The sequence below is a fragment of the Scyliorhinus torazame genome, chromosome 16, assembly GCF_047496885.1.
Source record: "Scyliorhinus torazame isolate Kashiwa2021f chromosome 16, sScyTor2.1, whole genome shotgun sequence".
NCBI lineage: Eukaryota > Metazoa > Chordata > Chondrichthyes > Carcharhiniformes > Scyliorhinidae > Scyliorhinus > Scyliorhinus torazame.
The window spans coordinates 182,422,302-182,444,166 of NC_092722.1; the positions used below are offsets into that span (position 1 = coordinate 182,422,302).

The following is a 21,865-nucleotide window of genomic DNA, read 5'->3' on the forward strand; positions in this document are numbered from 1 at the left end:
GGGGTCAATATTGGCAAGGACACTGGGGATAACTCTCCTGCGATTTTTCAAATAGCTCCTTAGAATCTTTCACATCCATCTGAGCGGCAGATGGGACCTTGGTGTAAAGTATCATCCGACTGAAGGATAAGTTAATGTCTTGGTTGCAATCTTTTAAGAACAGGTTAGATGACAGGTTAACTCAAAGACATTAACTCATCATTTCTCTTCCCATATGCTGACCAGCCGGGTGCATGTCATGTCCAATGGTAAATTGATCTGGGTTTGATTATTTTAGTCCGTTCACTGATCTCTGTTCACTGTATTTGATTGCTTAAGCCTTTAGGTGGCGCTAGAGAGCTAAGTAACTGACTCCATACAGAAGGTTGCAGAATCTGGCTCAGGGTATCCGTGTAAAAATCCTGTAATTGCTGAGATGTTTTAAAGTACTGTAGATTTAGAACTAGTGTCATCTCTGCTCTGGGATAACTCCGATTATACAGCAAGTCCCAGAACACAGCAGTGTACAGCTCCAGTATTTTCGGTTTCTATCTTGGTTTTCCAGGCTTCGAGTTTCCCCCCCGCCCCACGCCCCCATCTACAGATTAGAACAGGTAGTGCGGGAGCTTGCAGGGATGCAAAAGGCCACTTCACATTTGCTGCCTCCTGAAGATTGTATCATGAGGCAGCATGGGGTCGGCACACTGGCTCCGCTGCCTCGTTCAAACCGCTTGCTACCCTGGCAACATAATTGCAGAGCTGCAGCTTAATGGTCTCCGACTCCTGCCAAACAGGTTTGGGGAGTGGGGCATTTTTTGTTTTGTTTAAAATAGCAATATAAAGAAAGGAAAGTTGGCACCTGATTGTCCCATGGTCCAAACTAAGCAGTGTGGAGGCTAACCACCAGTGGTTGAATAGAATAGGGAGCGAATAGGTCACAACCGCAAACTTGAGCTATGTGGAATTCTGCGAATCATTGAATGGTTACCGCACAGGCGGAGACCATTCAACCCACCATGTTGGTGCAGGCTCTCTGCAAAGGCAACTCATCTAGTCCACTTCTCCACCTTTTCCCGTATCCTTGCAAATTTCCCCCTTTGGATAAGGTGACCTTTCCTCCTTTTGAAAATCATCTTAAATTGATGACCTCTGGTTTTCAATTCCTTCACCAGCTCCTCCCCATCCAGATCCCTCAGGATTTTGATCAACTCGGGGGGCCGGCACGGTAGCACAGTGGTTAGCACTGCTGCCTCACAGCAACACAGGCCCGGGTTCAATTCCGACCTGGGGTGATGGCCTGTGTGGAGTCTGCACGTTCTCTCCGTCTCTGCTTGGGTTTCCTCCGGGTGCTCCGGTTTCCTCCCACAGTCCAAGCGCGTGCAGATTAGTTTGTTTAGCCACACTAAATTGCCCCTCAAGTGTCCAGGGATGCGCAGGTTAGGTGGGGTTACAGGGATAGGACGGTGGTGTGGGCCTGGGTGGGGTGCTCTTTCAGAGGGTCAGTGCAGACTCGACGGGCCGAATGGCCTCCTTCAGCACTGTAGAGATTCTTATGATTCTCGACTTTCTTTTCTTCAATGAGAACAGTCCCAAGTTGTCCAATCTATCCATGCAACTGAAGTTCCTCATCCCTGGAATCATTTTTGCACATCCTTCCTAAAATGCACTGCCCAGAACTGGACACAATACTCCAGTTGAGGGCCAATCAGTGTTTTATACAACTTTATCAAACTAGCAATGCGATCTGTAAACTGCTGGCATGTATGATATAACTTTCCCCGAAATGGAGGAAACTAACCCAAGCTGAAGCTGGGACAATTCAGAACCACAGCACTATTTCAGAAATGGCAGAAGTGCCCTCATTTTATTCACCCTGTGGAAGAAAAGCCTTTCCCTCCAACCCGCCTTTCTCCCATCCATCGTCACACAAGATGTTTAGGCACAGCAAAGAGATTGGGCGGGATTCTCCGCCGGTGGGACTCCCCATTTTGCCGGCAGCCCGGGGGGTTTCCCCGACGGCGCGGGGCTGCCCCACCATGGGAAAACCCCATTGACCGGCCGGATGGGCGGAGAATCCAGCCCATTGTTTTCCTCTCAGAGGCTCGCTTGTCTGTGGAATTCTCTTCCCTGGAAACAGTGCAGGCGTTGACTTCATTCAAGACAGATTTTTGATGGATGGGGCAGCTAAGGTGTAATGGGGCAGAAAGGGAGGCGCAAACAGGGACGTGGAGTTGAGGCCTTCACCAGATCAACCACAATCTCATCGAATGGCGAAGCAGGCTCTATGGGCCGCGTGGCCTTCTCCACCTCCCCCCCCCCCCCCCCCCCCCCACCCATGGATGTGGTGTGCCATTCAAATGGCCATCGACTTTGGTGGGACAGTAAGATCCCACCGGTAGGGGGATTGGAAAATCCCGGCCTATGTTTTTTTCTATAAATTTAGAGTACCCAATTAAGGGGCAATTTAGCGTGGCCACTCGACCTACCCTGCACATCTTTGGGTTGTGGGGGCGAAACCCACACAAACACGGGGAGAATGTGCAAACTCCACACGGACAGTGACACAGGGTCAAGAAACGAGGTGGAGCGCGAGAGGTGAAGAGGACATTCAGTACTCAAAGGGTTATCTTCCCCAACTATGCGGATGGGTGTGTGCCAGGAATTGCTGGATCAGAATTTGTGCTGCTTATGTTGGCTACGACTACCAGTGCTGTGCCGGGCATCTGACCAACTTCAAAAGGAAATTTACCTCAGCCGCTTGTACAGCCTGCCAAGCCACACGCTGCTGGATGAGCTGTTCACAGCTGGTTACAGGTGGCCTCTGGGCCAAGTGGAAAAGTAGGTTGGGCTTGTGCCTGGATGTTTGTTGTTTTGAGGGCAGGGTCAGTTTCAAGTGCAAACACCACTGCAGTTGAGCAAGTTTAATTTGGAGGGGATGGGGGATTGTTATGAGGGGAGGACGGGTGCCATATTGCCCGGGACCCGATACCACTACCAGGGACTCCGAATCACACCTCAGAATGAACCCTCAGGAGTAGGATGTAGGCCCGTGTTATGAGCTGCATGCATGTGAAAAGTCGGGTGGCGAATGGATTGAGATTAATTTAAGGAGGGGATGTCAACAACAGAATTATATTTATACAGCACTTTTCGCAGAGTAAAACTCTCCCAGATAATTCCCAGGAGTATCATAACCCTGCTTTAATTTAGTGTCTGGACAGTTCATTAAAGGTTTTGTCAGGAAGTAGAGTTTTCAGCAGAGGGAGGTAGTGAGGTTTAGGGAGGAAATTCCAGGATTGAGGGCCTAGACGGCTGAAGGGACAGCGACCTACGGTGGGACAAAGAGGCCAGAATGGGGTGGGGGTGGTGCAGTGGTTAGCACTGCTGCCTCACGACGCCGAGGACCCGGGTTCGATCCCAGCCCGTGTGGAGTTTGCACATTCAAAGAACAAAGAACAAAGAAAAGTACACTCCCCATGTCTGCGTGGGTCTCACCCCACAACCCAACGATGTGTCGGGCAGATGGATCGGCCGCGTTAAACTGCCCCCTAATTGGAAGAAAAAATGTTTAAATAACATTTTTAAAAATGAAAAAACAGAGGCCAGAGTTGGAAGAATGTCAAGTTCGCAGAGGGTTGTAAGGAGGTTGCAGAGATTATGGAGGGATTTTAACACGAGGATGAGAATTTTGAAAATCAAGGTGTTGGTGGTAAGGCAGCCAATGTATGTCAGTTAACACAGGGGTGGTAAGTAACAGAAGGTGGTGTTAGTTAGTTTATGGGTAGCAGTGCTTTGGAGGAGGACAGGTTTATAGAGGAGGACATCCAGGAGAGCATTGCGATATTCAAATCTGCGGTAACAATGTGATGCGACCATCAATTCACTGAGAGACATGTTGAGAAGTAAACCGTGGTTTTAATCAGCTTACAACTGAGCCTGCCTGTGACCGGTACAACAATGAATGCGGCCCCGCAGGTCAGCTGCCTTTATACTTCCTGTAAGGGGTGGAGCCATGGGCGAGCCCGTACATGCCCTGACATATCCCCCTGTGGGTGAAGCCGTACAATGGCCCATAGGTGGAGCCCACAGGGTTAAACACATAACGTAACACGATACAGCAGTAACATGATATCGCAGTGTACTGGTGAATTAACAGTAGTTCCATTCACCACACAGTGTATGGATGAGGGCTTCAGCAGCAGGGAAAGGGGCTGTTAGAGAGAGAGAGAGAGAAGTAGGTGATCTTTGAGATGGAGAAGACTATGCGGTCGGGAGCTCAGCTCATGGTCAAAGAATATGGTTCCGCCTGAGACAGATGGTCAAGGAGGGAGGTGGAATTGGGTGGTAGGGGTTGTGTGTTTGCAGAGGTCCAAGGCAACGGCCATTGGCTTACCACTGTTTAATTGGAAGAAATCCCAGCTCATCCAGAATTGGGTGTTAGACAAGCAATCCAAGTATAGAGGCAGTGGAGAGACTGAGAGTGAAGGTGGTGGTGAAGTGGAGCTCGGTGCCATTAACATGGCTGGTTTAGCACAGTGGGCTAAGACTGCAGGCTTGTAGTGCAGAACAAGACCAGCAGCGTGGGTTCAATTCCCGTTCCAGCCTCTCCGAACAGGCGCCGGAATGTGGCGACTAGGGGCTTTACACAGTAACGTCATTGAAGGCCTACTTGTGACAATAAGCGATTGTTATTATCATTATGACCTGACAGATAATGCTGCCAAGGGGTAGTATGGAGCTGCGAAGTAGGATGGGGCTAAGGACTGGGGGGACTTAATGGTGCTCGGGTGAGAGGGGAAGTTGTTGCAGGAGATTCGCTTGCTGCCACTGGGAGTGAATCCAGGTTAGAGCAGCCCAATCAGCCAAGGGAAGAGATAGATGTCATGTTCAGCCGTGTTGAAGGTAGAGAAGGAGGAGTAGGGATAATGCACCGTGGTTTCATTATCAATCGGCTAGTCTCAAATGGTGATGCTGAGAATATGTGAACTGATGATGAATTAAATTATCAACCAGAAAATAACTTTCCCTCTGTTGTAAATACTTGTGGAGTGACTATAACCGGGAAAGGAATTTTATCCAAGGGTGTTAGGTTTTGCAGTATTAACATTTTCAGCCAAGCTGGGGACACAATTTTGTCTGGTAGTGCGCACACTGCTTCTGGTTTTTGCGCAACATCTTAGCCAAGTCATTAACTTGTCACGGCAGCACAAGTGGCTAGCACTGTGGCTTCACAGCGCCAGGGTCCCAGGTTCGATTTCCCGCTGGGTCACTGTGTGGGTTTCCTCCGGGTGCTCCGGTTTCCTCCCACAGTCCAAAGACGTGCAGGTTAGGTGGATTGGCTATGCTAAATTGCCCTTAGTGTCCAAAAAAAGGTTAGGAGGGGTTATTGGGTTGCGGGGATAGGGTGGAAGTGAGGGCTTAAGTGGGTCGGTGCAGACTCGATAGGCCGAATAGCCTCATTCTGCACTGTATGTTCTAATTATCTCACCGTGATGAGACGCCATACTCCTCCTCAAGCCTCTGCCCCTTCCCTTTGATAGACAACTCCAGGATACCCTACGAGTGGGGGAACTTGCGTGTGTTCACCGTGAGCCAGTTCCCTCGCACCCAACTTCACAAACTGCTCTAAGATTTATTCCCCAGAAGTGGTTCGAGTCCATTCGGCCCATCGGGCCCGTGTGCCAGCTCCCTGAGAGAACTATCCAATTTCTCCCACTCCCTCAACTCTTTCCTCGTGGCTCTACAAATTCTTTCCCTTTCAAGTGTTTTTTTTTTCCAATTCATCGTTTGAAATGTAATCGTCGAGTCTGTCATACTGTCAGCACGCGCGTTTTTTTTTTTACAGGAAAAAATAATAACGTTCAATTATAATTATGCGAGGTCAGGTTTCCACGCTATCAAACTATCAAAAGATGGTAGAAAGCCTGAGTTAACAGCCAGTGAACAAAATCACATTGTCTGCCATCCCAGCTTTCAAAGCCACTCACTGCTGCAATTTTGCTCGTCGTTAATTATAATTATGAAAAACAGGCATTCTGCCATCAACCATTAAAAATGGAATTGGAGGCAATGTTATTTTTTAAAAAAGAAAACGGCTTCCCATCAAAAGGAGCATTGAAGCGGTGGTTCCTATAAGTGAATAATACTTTGGGAGTAATCGGAGAGGTGCTGGGGGTCTGGATTCATCGGGGTACTGTATCTCATCCAACACGTGCAGGAGTCCTTGCTTTACCAAGATGGCGCCGGAGCGAGGCGACTCTCTGCTAGCTCTCCCCAACAGATCCACTTTTTACTTAACTTATACTCGTTCTAATCTTTTAAAAATTAATTCAAAACTAACATTATTACTAACCTCTCTCTTTTATCTTCATCCGATGCCAGTGCTTTTGTAGTTACATTGTATATGTTGTGTTGCCCAGTTATGTATTTTCTTTTATTCCCTTTTCTTCTCATGTACTTAATGATCTGTTGAGCGGCTCGCAGAACAATACTTTTCACTGTACCTCGGTACACGTGACAATAAACAAATCCAATCCTTCCTGCTATATCCATATATTACATAGTGAATGGTTTTAGTCCCCTTATCTAAGGCAAGATATACACGGTATACAACAGTGGTTAGCGCTGTTGCTTCTCAGGGCCAGCGTCCTGTCGTGTTATTGACCCTGGGGTAACACGGACTGCAACTGAATGCAGTAAGACTGTAAAGCAGACAGCAAACTTAGACGTTGGTTCAATACGATTTATTGAACTTCTGTAATAAGGCACACAGCTTGCTGTGAGTTGACACTCTACTACTCTAAGTATGCTAACTCTAACTAACTCGACCAGGCTAGCCCTGAGCCACGTGTAGAAAGGTGCTAACTAATATATACACCCTGACTGTCACTACAGTTGTCACCAGTGGAAAGAGACGGAGTGCTGATGCCGCGTGTGTTTTATGGTAGGAAGCCCCCCTCTAGTGTTCTGTCTAGTGATTGGTTGAGTTCTGTCCTGTGTGTTGATTGGCTAACCTGGGTGTCTATCACTGCCTGTCTTTACCTCATGATATGTGTGAGTGCACATTATGACAGGTCCCAGGTTCGATTCCCGGCTTCGGTGACTGCCTGTGCGGAGTCTGCACGTTCTCCCCGTGTCTGCGTGGGTTTCCTCCGGGTGCTCCAGTTTTCTCCCACAAGACCCGAAAGATGTGCTTGTTAGGTGAATTGGACATTCTGAATTCTTCCTCTGTGTACCCGAACAGGCGCCAGAGTGTGGCGACTGGGGGATTTTCACAGTAACTTCATAGTAGTTTTAATGGAAGCCTACTTGTGAGACTAATAAAGATTATTATTATTACTGGCATTGGAGGCAGTCCAGAGAAGGTTCACTATCTTGATCCCGGGTATGGAGGACTTTTCTTATGAGGGACTCACTGGAGTTTAGAAAAATGAGGCACGACCTTATTGAAATTCACAGTATTCTCAGGGGATCTGACAGGGTAGAAGCTAAGAGGTTGTTTCCCCTTGTGGGAGAGTCTGGGAGCAGAGGGAATAATCTCAGAGTAAGGGGTCACCCATTTAAGTCAGAGATGAGGAGGAACTTCTTCTCACAGAGGGGAGTGAATCTGTGGAACTCTTCACCGCTGGGGGCTGTAGAGGCTGGGTTGTTAGGTCCGAGATAGTCAGGGAGGGGCAGCACGGTGGAGCAGTGGGTTAGCCCTGCTGCCTCACGGCAACGAGGTCCCAGGTTCGATTCCGGGTCTGGCTCACTGTCCGTGTGGAGTTTGCACATTCCCCCTGTGTTTGTGTGGGTTTCGCCCCCACACCCCAAAGATGTGCAGGGTAGGTGGATTGGCCACGCTAAATTGCCCCTTAATTGGAAAAAATGAATTGGACACTCTGAATTTATTTTTAAACAAGGTATGAGATAGACAGATTATTAGTCAGTAAGGGAATCAAGGGTTATGGGGAGAAGGCAGGAAATGGAGTTATCACAGCAGATCAGTTATGATCTCATCGAATGACAGAACAGACTCGATGGGCCTAATGGCCTACTTCTACGTCTTGTCTTATGGATCTAATATATATATATTCAATGCATATAATATATATGTATATATCATATGCATGGGCGTAAACACACAAAAACAACTCGTATATATAATATATATCTGCAGAGCAACATAAAATGACCCAAGGAGCTTCCTTAGAAGCATTCAAGAAAACTTTGACCTCGAGTGACACGAGGCGATATTTGGACAGGTGGCCAAATGCAAGATCAGGGAGGTTGGTTTTAAGGAGCACCATCAAGGAGGAAAGGGAGGTGGAAAGGTTTGGTGAGGGAACAGCAGAGCTTAGAGTCTGAAGGTGCCGGAACCGATGGTGGTCCAATTAAAATCAGGGTTGCACAAGAGGTCAAAGTTGAAGAAGCACCATGATCTCAGGGGGTTGTGGGACTGAAGGAAGTTTGAGATATAGGTCGGGGTTGGGGGGGGCGGTGGTATATTTCTACATTATAGATCATTTATAGACATTTTTCTCCTTTATACCTTATTACATCTCAGAACAATGCACCTAGGGAATTTGACAGCACGGTAGCATGGTGGTTAGCACAATTGCTTCACAGCTCCAGGGTCCCAGGTTCGATTCCCCGCTAGGTCACTGTCTGTGCGGAGTTTGCATGTTCTCCCAGTGTCTGCGTGGGTTTCCTCCGGGTGCTCCGGTTTCCTCCCACAGTCCAAAGATGTGCAGGTTAGGTGGATTGGCCATGCTAACTTGCCCTTAGTGTCCAAAATTGCCCTTAGTGCTGGGTGGGGTTACTGGGTTATGGGGATAGGGTGGAGGTGTGGACATGGGTAGGGTGCTCTTTCCAAGAGCCGGTGCAGACTCGATGGGCCGAATGGCCTCCAGACTTGATGGGCCAAATGGCCTCCTTTGGCACTGTAAATTCTATGAATAACAGTTAATGTTTCGTAGGCAAACATGACAACTCTTTTCCCACAGAACAGGTTCCCACACAAGCCAGCGATGATGAGTTAATCTCTCCTTTTGGCAATGCTGGCCATGTGCTCATTTCTCGTTCAGATTTTGTGAATCGTGGGCTAAAACCTTGCCCTGAAGTACAGAGCAAAAGTGATATTGTGGGGTGGGGGGGGGGGGCACAACAGAGAGCACTACCCACTGGTTCACTCAGACACAGAATCCTCAGGCTCAGTGACCCAGGTTGAGTTGTATTTCCCTGACGAGCTGGCAGGCAACAAGGCACCGCCCACCCACAGAACAGGAAATTACTGGCCCTGTGATGTTGTACATGTCCAGAAAGCTGGCAACAGCAAAACAAAATAATAAAAAGAGCTGCATGCGCTTGCCATCTGCTTGTGTTCTTGGGCTTATTAAAGGGAGGTGGTAGGATAGCTGCAACGGAGCAAGAGCCTTATCAATATTAATGAGCAAGTAATCAAATATATCATCTAACAATGCGTGGGAAAGTCAAATAAAATCCTCTTGTAATTCTTTGGCAAAACAAGTCAATAAAAATGCTGTTTGTTATTTTCTTAACAGGGACTGATTACATCTGATTTTTTTTCTATTCAGCTCAATGTTTACCCCCCGGCACAATGAATCTATATTTCACAATGCGGGAGAATTACCGGATGAAGAAGGACATTCGGTCCATCTTAATTCATCCATTTAGATTTATAATAATGCTCCTTGCTCCAGTTGGTGTCCAATAGACAGGACGTCTGTGCCCCCCTGAAGCCCCTTCCAAAAACCCATTCAATTTTATAATTAGGAAAGACTTTGATAATGCCCAGCTCGTGCGTAATGCCAGTCTCCTCAGTCCAGATGCCAATGCCAGGTGCCCAAGAGGTTATCCCAATGCATTCATCATCGACAAGGGCAGCACGGTAGCATTGTGGATAGCACAATTGCTTCACAGCTCCAGGGTCTCAGGTTCAATTCCCGGCTTGGGTCACTGCCTGTGCGGAGTCTGCACATCCTCCCAGTGTGTGCATGGGTTTCCTCCGGGTGCTCCGGTTTCCTCCCACAGTCCAAAGATGTGCAGGTTAGGTGGATTGGCCATGATAAATTGCCCTTAGTGCCCAAAATTGCCCTTGGTGTTGGGTGGAGGTGTTGAGTTTGGGTAGGGGGCTCTTTCCAAGAGCCGGTGCAGACTCGATGGGCCGAATGGCCTCCTTCTGCACTGTGAATTCTATGATCTATGATCTATGACAACGTGTGGCACTCATTCCCATGTATCATGAGGATTGATCGGTGATCAGAACTATCCCTGGCATCAGGGCTTTTGGCTCCATAGACGAAGGAGAGTTACAGATTATAACAAGACCATCAACACTACCAGAAAGGAATTAGCAATTCTCATGTCGCGCCTTTTGTTCTTAGGGAATCCGAATGAAATCTTGCAATTCAACCAAGGAGAGTCTAAGGAATCTCATGATTCAATGAGAACCTTAATAATACCCAAATGAGGAAAGGTTTGGTAACTCCAGACAACTCAGCTGGTCTCACTCCCCCACTCTCTCCTCGTAACCTGACAAACCTTTTCCCTTTTGAAAGCCATCATTGAAACTGCCGCCATCACACTCTCAAGCTGTGTGACCCAGATCCTAACAACTCACTGCATTAAAAAACATTTTCCAGGGCGGCACGTGGCGCAGTGGTTAGCCATGCAGCTTACGTTGCTGAGGACCCGGGTTTGAATCCCGGCCCTGCGTCACTTCCGTGTGGAGTTTGCACATTCTCTCCGTGTCCGCGTGGATCTCACCCCCCACAACCCAAAGATGTGCAGGTTAGGTGGATTGGCCATGCTAAATTGTCCCTTAATTGGAAAAAAAATAATTGGGTACTCTAAATTTTAAAAGAAGCATTTTCCTTCGTTGCCATTGGTTCTCTGCCAGTCACCTTTCTCTAGTTTTCAATCCTTGCGCCACTGAAACAGTTTCTCTCTCTCTCTGTACTCGGTCTAGGCCCCTGGTGATTTTGAACACCTCTATTAAATCTCCCCCCAACCGTACCTCGTCCAAGAATACCCTCCCTTATGAACATGGCCTTTGGGGGGAGTTGTTTAAAGCGAAGAGGTGTCGAGGCCCAGGTAAATCCAAGTCTCCAGCTTCACCAATCTATCCACAAAGCTGAAGTCTCTCATCCCCTTTTTTTCTGCTGCCTTCACACGCTTTCTAAAGGGAGGCAAGGCAAAACAAACACAATACTCCAATTGAGGTCGAACCAGTGTTTTATAAAAGGTTCGTCATAACCTTGTTACTTTGATAATCTATGCCGCTATATAAATCCAGGATTCCGTATACCTTTTCAAACACTTTCTCCTGTCCTGCCACCTTCAACAAATTGCGCACATATATCCCAAGGTCCTTCTGTTCCTGCATCCTCTTTAGAAGAATTGTACACTTTATTTTATATTATCTCTCCATGTCCTTCCTACTAAAATGTATCGCCTCACACTTCTCTGCGTTAAATTTCATCTGTCCCATGTTTGTCCATTCCACCAGCCTCCCTTCGTCCTCTTGAAAGTCTATCAATATCCTCCTCAATACTTTCAGGTCTGTGTCATCTGCAAGCATTGAATACTATCTGTAACCTCTGCACTTCTACAAGACAATGCACGGTGATGTATTTCGATCTACTGTAGTATACGCCTGTGTTTTCGGGTCTTTAGAAAAGTAGAGAAACTCTTGTCAAATACTTGAAATTAACATGTCGTTGCTATAATTTTGAGGTTTAAAAGCAGAGCCAAGACAATCAAGGAAAACAGTGATGTTATGTTGCTAACCACAACAGTGCCCATCCACTCATTTACTAATGGACTGTGCTCAGTCGGGGAAGGATATCTTGTGGTGCAGTGGGTAACATCTCTGCCTTTGACCCAGAAGTGCCAGGTTCGAGTCCCACCTCAGGACTTGATGGAAGATGCTGGCACAGCCTGGCAATTATCGACCTGTAAATTATTCCATTACACCTCTGGCAGCCGGTTACGAGTGGCAGGTTCTCCTGGTTAGCCGTGCTTGATATGGAGTGGCACCGCACAAGCTCGAACCTCTGGCAACAGGCCGGCAACCTGTCCCAGGAAAGATTAGCTACAGAACTTGCATCTACATAGCACCTGAACAAAACACAACCAAGTAACAACAAGTTGCATTAATATAGCACCATTAACAGAGTAATACATTCCAAGGTGGTTCACGAGAGTTACCAAGCAAAATGTTGTCACCAAGCCTGACAAGGAGACATTAGGACAGGCTAAAGAGTTAGGTTTAAAGAGGACAGGTTGGAAGATTCAGGAGTAAATTCCAAAGCTGATGAAGTATTTTTGAAGTGTAGTCACTGCTACAATGTAGGAAACAGGGCGGTCAATCTCCCAGCATGCAAGATTCCACAAACAGCAATGAGATGTTGACCAGACAATCTAGTTGATGGATAAGATATTCCCTCGGACACCAGGATGTCTCTCCTGCTCTTCTTCAAATGGTGCCGTTGTGCATCCGAGGAGACGGAAGCTCTGTTAACATCTTATCTAAAAGTGAGGCATTAGGCAGAAGGAGACCGCCGTCTTCTGTGTGAACAATGCCCTTTATTGAGGAGCCCATAATATTCTTTCCATTCTCCCAGTTGGTGGGGTAACAAATGATGAAACCCTGGCAGGGCGTGTGGCAGAGTGGCGAGTGTAAATAATGGCATGTGCTTCGCTTTCAGCAGTCATTGTTTCCAATAGCAAATTACTTTTGAGTATAGTGTAGGGTTTCCAATTCCGGAATATTCCAACAGATTTCATCACAAAACATCTTCAATCAAACTCATCCCGTACTCTCACCACCAGCCATCCAGTACGTCGCCCCTTGCAATGTATTCTTCATCCCGTGCCAATGAGATGTGAGAGACTCCATTGCACAATTCTTGACTGTGAGTCAAACAGCTCCTTTTCCACCTCCAATACTTTCTTTTGAACACTTTCATTCTTTAGTTTGAAGGGAAATTTTTGGTTAAACTGATCCCGTTTAATCACCCAATGATTTGTCTCCAGGTTGTCCAAAGCTTGTGCCCTGGGAATAAATCTTTCATTCCTGGAGATTGCAGGACAAATATGAAGGGTTTACAATCTTAGCAGTGGCCATAGTTACGTAACAAACACACAGCAACATTACAACTCCAGGAGGAATACAGCTTGTAATACAGTAATAGCCATCTATATTTATCTGAAACACAAACGCCCTTAGGTCCAACATTTCCTCTATGGCTGGCTTCCCCTGGCACATAGAAGATTAAAGGGTGATTTAATTGAAGTGTTTAAGATGATTAAAGCATTTGATAGGTCAGATGGAAAGTAACTACTTCCTCTGATGGGAGAAGAGTCCAGAACTAGTGGACATGAACTTAAAATTAGAGCCAGACCCCCCCCCCCCCCCCCCCCCCCCCCCAATGTCTGAAAGCACTTATTCACACAAGGAACAGTGGAAACCTGAAACTCTCTCCATGGGCGTCAATTGAAAAATTCAAAGCAGAGATAGATTTTTGTTAGATAAGGGCCTTTAGGAATATGGATTTGGGATAGAATAGAATGCCTCCAGTGCAGAAGGGGACCATTCAGCCCATCATGTCTGCAACCGGCCCTTCCAATGAGCACTCTGCCCATGTACAAGTGTCCACCCGTCCTATCCCCGTAATCCCATAACCTAGCCTGCACATCGCTGGACATTAAGGGGCAATCCACTTATCATGGCCAATCCACCTAACCTGCGCATCTTGGTGGACTGTGGGAGGACACCGGAGCACCCGGAGGAAACCCACGCAGAAATGGGGAGAAAGTACAAGCTCCACCCAGACAGTCACCCGAGGCTGGAATTGAACCTGCGTCCCTGGCACTGTGAGGCAGCAGTGCTAACCACTGCGCTACCACGCCACACAAATTTGTGTTGCACTTCATCAAAACAAAAAGTATGTAGAAATGTAGGAACTCAGCCCAAAGCCAGAATATCTGTACGCTCATAATCTGCCGGTCAGTGAACCAAACAGTGTTCACTTAATGACAAGTAGGCTTTGGAGCCTTAAATGGACACAGCTTCACCTTAGCAGTAATGTATGACAGAATGCTTGTCTCCATGAGAAGCTAATTACATTGATGATACTTTATCTAATCTCAAAACATCTTTAAAGAATTACTGTTATTATGTAGACGAGCATGGCAGCTGTTCCATGCAAAGATACCACACACAGCAATGCAATGAATAATCGGTTAATCTCTTTTAGCGGGTTTCCCAGTGGCAATGGGGTGGATTCAATGGAAAATCCCATGGACAGCAACAGGGCCAGACGTTCCTGCTGCTGGCCAATAGCGGGCCACCTCCCGCCGCCGAGAACATGCTGCGCCGTGCGCGGAAACCCCCCTCCCCCATCGGATCCAAAATCTCCCTCAGTACCGCACTGAAGCGCCAGTTTAGATTGGGTGCTCAAAATAAAAGAAACTGTGTCGTCCACTCCTACTCCAACAGGGCCAATTAAGAGGCACAAGAAAGGACGGAAGAGAGAGAAAATGGGGAAATGCAGGCCAGGTAGCCTGATATCAGTAGCAGGGAAAATGTTAGAAACTTATCATCAAGTGAATGATACCAGGGCACTTCGGAAAATCACAATATGATTAGCTAGAGTCACCTCAGTTTTATGAAAGGGAAAATGTGTTACATCAATGTATGTTACAAGTTTTAAGGGTGCAACCAGCAGGTTGATAGATAGGGAGAACCAGCTGATGTGGTATATTTGGAATTTCCGAAGGAATTCGATAAGGTTCCACACAAGATGTTGTTACGTGTTCCCGAGATGCTTGAGATTGAGGCGGTGTGGAGTGGTGGTGGTGGTGGGGGGGGGGGGGTACATTTGCCTTGGAGTGGGTACAAAGGTTCAATAGATTGATTCACAGATTGATTCCTGGGAATGAGAGGGATGTCCTACGAGGAGAGTTCAAGTATAATAGGCCCATATTAGCCAGGGGGGTGGTGGTGGTTGGCATTGCCAAACTTGCTTCATTATTATTGGGCGGCAAATGTGGACAAGGTGCGGCAGTGGTGGGAAGGAGAAGGGGTAGAGTGGGTTGGGATGGAGGAGGAATCTTGAAAGGGGTCTTGTTTGGAGGGCTATGGGTGACGGCAGCATTGCCAATGGCTCCAAGCAGGTATTCAGGGAGCCCAGTGTGCAGTCCACGGTGAAGATATGGAATCAGCTGAGGAGGCATTTTAGGGTGGAAGGGATGTCGGTGCTAACGCCGCTGTGCGAGAATCATGGGTTTGAGCCGGGGGGATGGATAGTGTGTACAGGAGGTGGAGGGAAGTGGGGCTGGTCAAGGTGAGGGATTTGTATTTGGAGGAAGGGTTCGCCAGTATGGAGGAGCTAAGGGAGAGGGTAGAGCTGCCGAGGGGTAGTGAGTTCAGGGATCTACAGGTTAGGGACTTTGCAACGAAAGGTCTGGAAGGGGTTCCCCTAGATTGCCGGGATACACCCTGCTGGAGCGACTGCTGCTTCCGGTGTGGAAGGGGAGGGAAGAATTCGGGGTATATATAAGTGGCTGGGGGAGCAGGGAGGCGAGGGGGTGGTGAAGATCAAGGAGAAATGGGAAGCAAAGTTGGAATGGAGATCAAGTGGGGAGTATGGCGTGAGGCACTGCGAAGGGGTAAACGGACCTCCTCTTGTGCAAGGATGAGCCTGATACAGTTTAAGGTGGTGCACAGGGTGCATATGACTCGGGCGAGAATGAGTGGGTTCTTTCAGGGGGTAGTAGATGAGTGTGAGAGGTGTGGGGCGGGGGCCAGCGAATCATGCGCACATGTTTTGGGGTTGTGAAAAATTGGGAAGATTCTGGGCGGGAGTGTTCGTGGTCTTAGATAGGATAGGTGGAGGAGGGAGTGGACCCGGACCCTTTGGTGGCGATATTTGGGGTTTCAGAGAAGCCGGAGCTCATGGAGAGGAGGAAGGCCGATGTCTTGGCCTTCGCCCCTCTGATTGCACGCCGACTAATTTTTGCTGGAGTGGCGGTCGGCATCACCACCGGGGGGTAGCAGCATGGTTGGGTGACCTGTACGATTTCCTGCGTTTAGCGAAGATAAAGTGTGAGTTAAGGGGCTCAGCAGGGAGTTTGAGAAAAGGTGGGGGATGTTTGTGACCGTGTTTGAGGAGCTGTTTGTCGAAGGGGGGTGGGGGGGGGGGGGGGGGGGGGTGGGGTGGGAGGGGGGGGGGGGGGGGGGTGGGGGGGGGGGGGTGACAAAGGAGAAAAAATCTGTACAAACTGTATCGTTGATTGTTGGAAGAATGTTCCCGGGGTGTTTACTTGCTGTAACCTACTTTGACACAAGTTTGAATAAAATGCGTTTTAAATAAATTAAAAAATAATAGTCCTAAATTCTCCAGTGTTTAAACAATGAGAGGTGATCTCATTGAAACATATACATTTCTTAAGAGGGCTTAATAGAGTAGATGCTGGGACATGGCTTCCCCTGACTGGAGAGTCCAGAACTAAAATTCATCGTCTCAGGATCTCAGGATAAGGCGTCGAGGATTTAATACTAAGTACTGGAGAGGGTTCATTCACTAGAACAAAGAACAAAGAAAAGTACAGCACAGGAACAGGCCCTTCGTCCCTCCAAGCCCGTGCCGGCAATGCTGCCCGACTAAACTACAATCTTCTATACTTTCTGGGTCCGTATCCTCCTATTCATTGTATTTGTCCAGATGCCCCTTAAATGTCCCTATAGTCCCTGCTTCCACCACCTCCTCTGACAGCGAGTTCCAGGCACCCACTACCCTCTGCGTAAAAAACTTGCCTCGTACATCTCCTCTAAAACCTTGCCCCTCGCACCTTAAACCTATAATTGACCCCTCTACCCTGGGGAAAAGCCCGCTGACTATCCACTCTGTCTATGCCCCTCATAATTTTGTAGACCTCTATCAAGTCGCCCCTCAATCTCCGTCGTTCCAGTGAGAACAAACCAAGTTTATTCAACCGCTCCTCATAGCTAATGCCCTCCATACCAGGCAACATTCTGGTAAATCTCTTCTGCTACCCTCTCTAAAGCCTCCACATCCTTCTGGTAGGGGTGGCGGCCAGAATTGAACACTAGGTAGGGTGGCGGCCAGAATTGAACACTATACTCCAAGTGTGGCCTAACTAAGGTTCTATAACAGCTGCAACATGACTTGCCAATTCTTATACTCAATGCCTCGGCCAATGAAGGCAAGCATGCCGTATGCCTTCTTGACTACCTTCTCCACCTGTGTTGCCCTTTCAGTGACCTGTGGATCTGTACACCTAGATCTCTCTGACTTTCAATACACCTGAGGGTTCTACCATTCACTGTATATTCCTACCTGCATTAAACCTTCCAAAATGCATTACCTCCCATTTGTCTGGATTAAACTCCATCTGCCGTCTCTCCGCCCAAGTCTCCAAACGATTTTAAATCCTGCTGTATCCTCTGACAGTCCTCATCGCTATCCGGCAATTCCACCAACCTTTGTGTCGTCTGCAAACTTATAATCAGACAGTTACATTTTTCCTCCAAATCATTTATATAGACTACGAACAGCAAAGGTCCCAGCACTGATCCCTGTGGAACACCACTAGTCACAGGCCTCCAATCAGAGAAGCACCCTTCCATTGATACTCTCTTGCCTTCTATGACCTAGCCAGTTCTGTATCCACCTTGCCAGCTCGACCCCCTGATCCCGTGTGACTTCACCTTTTGTACCAGTCTAACCATGAGGAACCTTGTCAAAGGCTTTACTGGAGTCCATATTACAACATCCACTGCCCTATCATCTTTGTGACCTCTTCGAAAAACTCTTTCAAGTTAGTGAGACACGACCTCTCCCTTCACAAAACCATGCTGCCTCTCACTAATACGTCCATTTGCTTCCAAATGGGAGTAGATCCTGTCCTCGAAGAATTCTCTCCAGTAATTTCCCTACCACAGACGTAAGGCTCACCAGCCTGTAGTTCCCTGGATTATCCTTCTTAAACAAAGGAAACAACATTGGCTATTCTCCAGTCCTCTGGGACATCACCTGAAGACAGTGAGGATCCAAAGATTTCTGTCTAAGGCCTCAGCTTTCTCTTGAGCCTCCTTCAGTATTCTGGGGTCGATCCCATCAGGCCCTGGGGACTTATTTACCTTAATATTTTTCAAGACGCCCAATACCTCTTCTTTTTGATCTCAATGTGACCCAGGCTATCTACACACCCTCTCCCAGACTCAACATCCACCAATTCCTTCTCTTTGGTGAATACTGATTCAAAGTGTTCATTAAGTACCTCGCCCATTTCCTCTGGCTCCACACATAGATTCCCTTGCCTATCCTCCAGTGGGCGCAGCCCTTTCCCTGGCTACCCTCTTGCTTTATATGTATGTGTAAAAAGCCTTGGGGTTTTCCTTAACCTTATTTATCAATTACTTTTTGTGACCCCTTTTAGCCCTCCTGACTCCTTGCTTAAGTTCCTTCCTACTTTCCTTAGATTCCACACAGGCTTTGTCTGTTCCCATAAGACCATAAGATATAGGAGCAGAATTAGGCCACTTGGCCCATTGAGTCTGCTCCGCCATTCAATCATGGCTGATATTTTCTCAGCCCCATTCTCCTGCCTTCTCCCCATAACCCCTGGTCCCCTTATTAATCATGAACCTATCTATCTCTGTCTTAAAGACACTCAGTGAATTGGCCTACACAGCCTTCTGCGGCAAAGAGTTCCACAGATTCACCACCCCCTGGCTGAAGAAGTTCCTCCTTATCTGTTTTAAAGGATCGTCCCTTTAGTCTGAGATGGTGTGCTCTGGTTCTAGTTTTCCCAACAAGTGGAAACATCCTCTCCACATCCACTCTATCCAGGCCTCCAGTATCTTGTAAGTTTCAATAAGATCCCCCCTCATCCTTCAAAACTCCAACGAGTACAGACCCAGAGTCCTCAAACATTCCTCATACGACAAGTTCTTCATTCCAGGGATCATTCTTGTGAACCTCCTCTGGACCCTTTCCGAGGCCAGCACATCCTTCCTTAGATACGGGGCCCAAAACTGCTCACAATACTCCAAATAGGGCCTTCTAGCCCTGACAAATGCCTCCTTTTTCTTTTTGTCGAGGCCTACAACATCTCTCGTTATCCAAGGTTCCCGAAATTCTGCCGTATTTATCCTTCTTCCGCACAGGAACATGCCGGTCCTGAATTCCTTATCAACTGACATTTGAAAGCCTCCCACATGTCAGATGTTGACTAAGGGGGCTGCGGATGCTCCGTTGACCTGGAGAGATTTTGGGGCATTAGGGGTATCAAGAAATAGGACAAGCAGGCAAATAGAGTTGATGCGAATGTTCAACCTCGATTTTATTGACTGGTCGTGCAGACTTGAGGGGACATAGGGCCTCTGTACAACAAGTTTAAAAATTGTATTTGTATAGCACCTTTCACAGAGGGCACCCCTAAAGCGCTTTACAGTGATTATTATTGATTTGTAAAGAGATGTGGGAGTCCCTAGTTGCCCTTGAACTGTTTGACATGTTAGTCAAGAGTCAACCATATTTATTTTTAAATTTAGAGTACCCAATTATTTTGTTTCCAATTAAGGGGCAATTTAGCGTGGCCAATCCACCTAGCCTGCACATCTTTGTGCTGTGGGGGTGAGACCCACGCAGACACGGGGAGAATGTGCAAACACCACACGGACAGTGACCTGGGGCTGGGATCGAACCCGGGTCCTCAGCAAGAGTCAACCATATTGCTGATGTTCTCGAGACACATGTAGGCTAGGCTTCCTTCCCTAAAGTGAACCAGATGGGTTTTTTTTACAATCGATGATAATTTCATGTTGATGAGTTACTGACTGGCTTTCAATTCCAGAGTTTATTCGTCAAATTTAACTTCTACCAGATGCCACGGTGAGATTTGAACCCAGAGCATTAGTCCCACCCCCAGTGCAGTGTACATCTGAATTGTGGTTACTGTTGATCATCTGTTTATTGTGATTGTTGAGTCAGGGATAAGTATTGGCCAGGACAAATTTCCTTGTTCTCGTATGAAAAACCGTCGTCGATTCTTTTATATCCATCTGAGGAGGGCAGACGGTTCAATGTCTCATCCGAAAGATGGCACCTCCAACAGCGTAGCACACCCCCAGCACTTGACTTTTATGTCCTGGAGAGAGACTAGAACCTACAGCGCTGTGACTCAGAGGTGACAGTGCTACCCACTGAGCCACTGCTAACACCTACACACACACAAAAAAAAAGGTAGTAATATCATACCAGCTTCTCCTGACCTGTCGAATATCAACAAGCACCTCCCAATTTGCAAACATCTCTCAGTAACAGTTAACCTCAATGGCTGAACGAGAGATGTCACAATTAAAAGTTTGTAACCTTGGAAGAGGAACAGGCCACCTTAAACATGGCCTCACCTGGGCAGCATAATATTGTACTATACAAACCTCCAGTCCCTATATAAACAGCAGATCATTTGAGTCACAGTGGACAACAAAGAAAATCAGTAGATTTCCACCTTATACATGAAACACTGTCAGAAATGTAAATCAGAAATGTAAACCAAGTTACCTCCCTCCATCTCTTCAATCCCCAGATTCCCTGAACAGTGTCAAACAAATGATTAAGTCTGTTTTTCCTTCAATCATTCAATAGGTCCGATTCACTTGCTGTAATTTCACGTACTGACAGATAGCACCAGGAGCCCAAAGAAAACATCACTGGCATTAAAAAAAACGTTTTTGAACATTGAAGGAGAGCTGGGATGGAAAACCTCAAAGAGGCTAATTCAGCCAAACTCACCCCACCCCCGCCCCAAAAATGAATGTGTTCTCACAAAATGACACGGAATTTATTAGGAGTCCTTACCTCTGGAAATTCTGAAGCCTCCTTCCAGTGCAGTGAGCCGAACCCCCACCCCCTCGCTTCAAGGAGAAAGGGGGTTGGCGAGGGGCCAGACAAGACCATTAATTGTGGGCTCTTACGAGTGGCGCTCTCGACGCACAGAGCTTGTTGCATTCCCTGTGTGTAAACTGCTGCTTTTATAGATTACGCCAACCGAGCACTTCCACACTGGGTTCCTGCACTGAGAGATAATGAACTCCATTCCTCGTTTGTATGTGTGAGAGTGTACAACACAGAATATGAATAAACTGGACTAATGCACACGATTTGCTAAACAGCTGTTCCTCCCAGCTCCACCAGTGCCAGAATAATTGTCACTTTTCGACCCCCACCCCCTTTCCCAAGAGCTCAGGGGCCTGGCCGGGAGAGTTGTGTAGTTTGACAATAAAAAAAACAGAATCGAACCGAACAGAAATCCCCCCCCCCCCGCCCCCCCACTCACCGGGTCTCTCGACCGGCTCCACAGCGTTAGCACACACCAACCAAGGTCGGTTGGTTCCAGGTCTCTCTGATGTGCCCTCCGCCCCCAGCTCGGCATAAATACTTTCACAGTTTCAGTACAGCCGAGCCCTTTGGTCTCAAGTCCCAGCTGGTAACATTATTTTTTTTTTAAAGCAAGAAAAACATGCCCCAGCCGTTCACAAGTACTATTCCTTCAGTTTCCTTTGCAATCTGTCAGTTACAGGAGTTGCCTTTCCGAATGTCCAGCCCCTTTTCTGTAAGAGGGAGGGAGGGTGTTGGGGAGAGAGGGTGGGTGTGTGTGTTGGGGGGGGGGGGGGGGGGGGGGGCTCTCTGAAAGGCTGTTGACTGACTATAGACCCAGATGCAATCTGCCTGGGATATTGTACATGAAAGTCATGAACAACCAGTCTTCCCTAGACAGTGCCTGCACCTGGAATTTCTTGTTAAGGTTTTGCACTTTCTCCCCCATCCAGACGTTCTCCATGTCAAACTCA

The 21,865-nt window shown here is 47.4% G+C and overlaps 1 protein-coding gene across 5 annotated transcripts in view; it reads right to left on the reverse strand.

Moving 5' to 3' along the window:
- lzts2a (leucine zipper, putative tumor suppressor 2a) overlaps window positions 1-21,568 on the reverse strand; it is a 223,018-nt gene extending 201,450 nt beyond the window's left edge. For 3 of the 5 annotated variants that reach the window (XM_072479560.1, XM_072479561.1, XM_072479558.1), the window contains exon 1: window positions 21,352-21,568. The gene's annotated coding sequence lies outside the window, so the exon portion shown is untranslated. Of the gene's footprint in view, window positions 1-20,873; window positions 21,133-21,351 lie in introns of those variants that run through there. The other 2 variants (XM_072479562.1, XM_072479559.1) reach the window with 1 other exon arrangement.
- Between the last annotated feature and the right edge of the window lie 297 nt (window positions 21,569-21,865).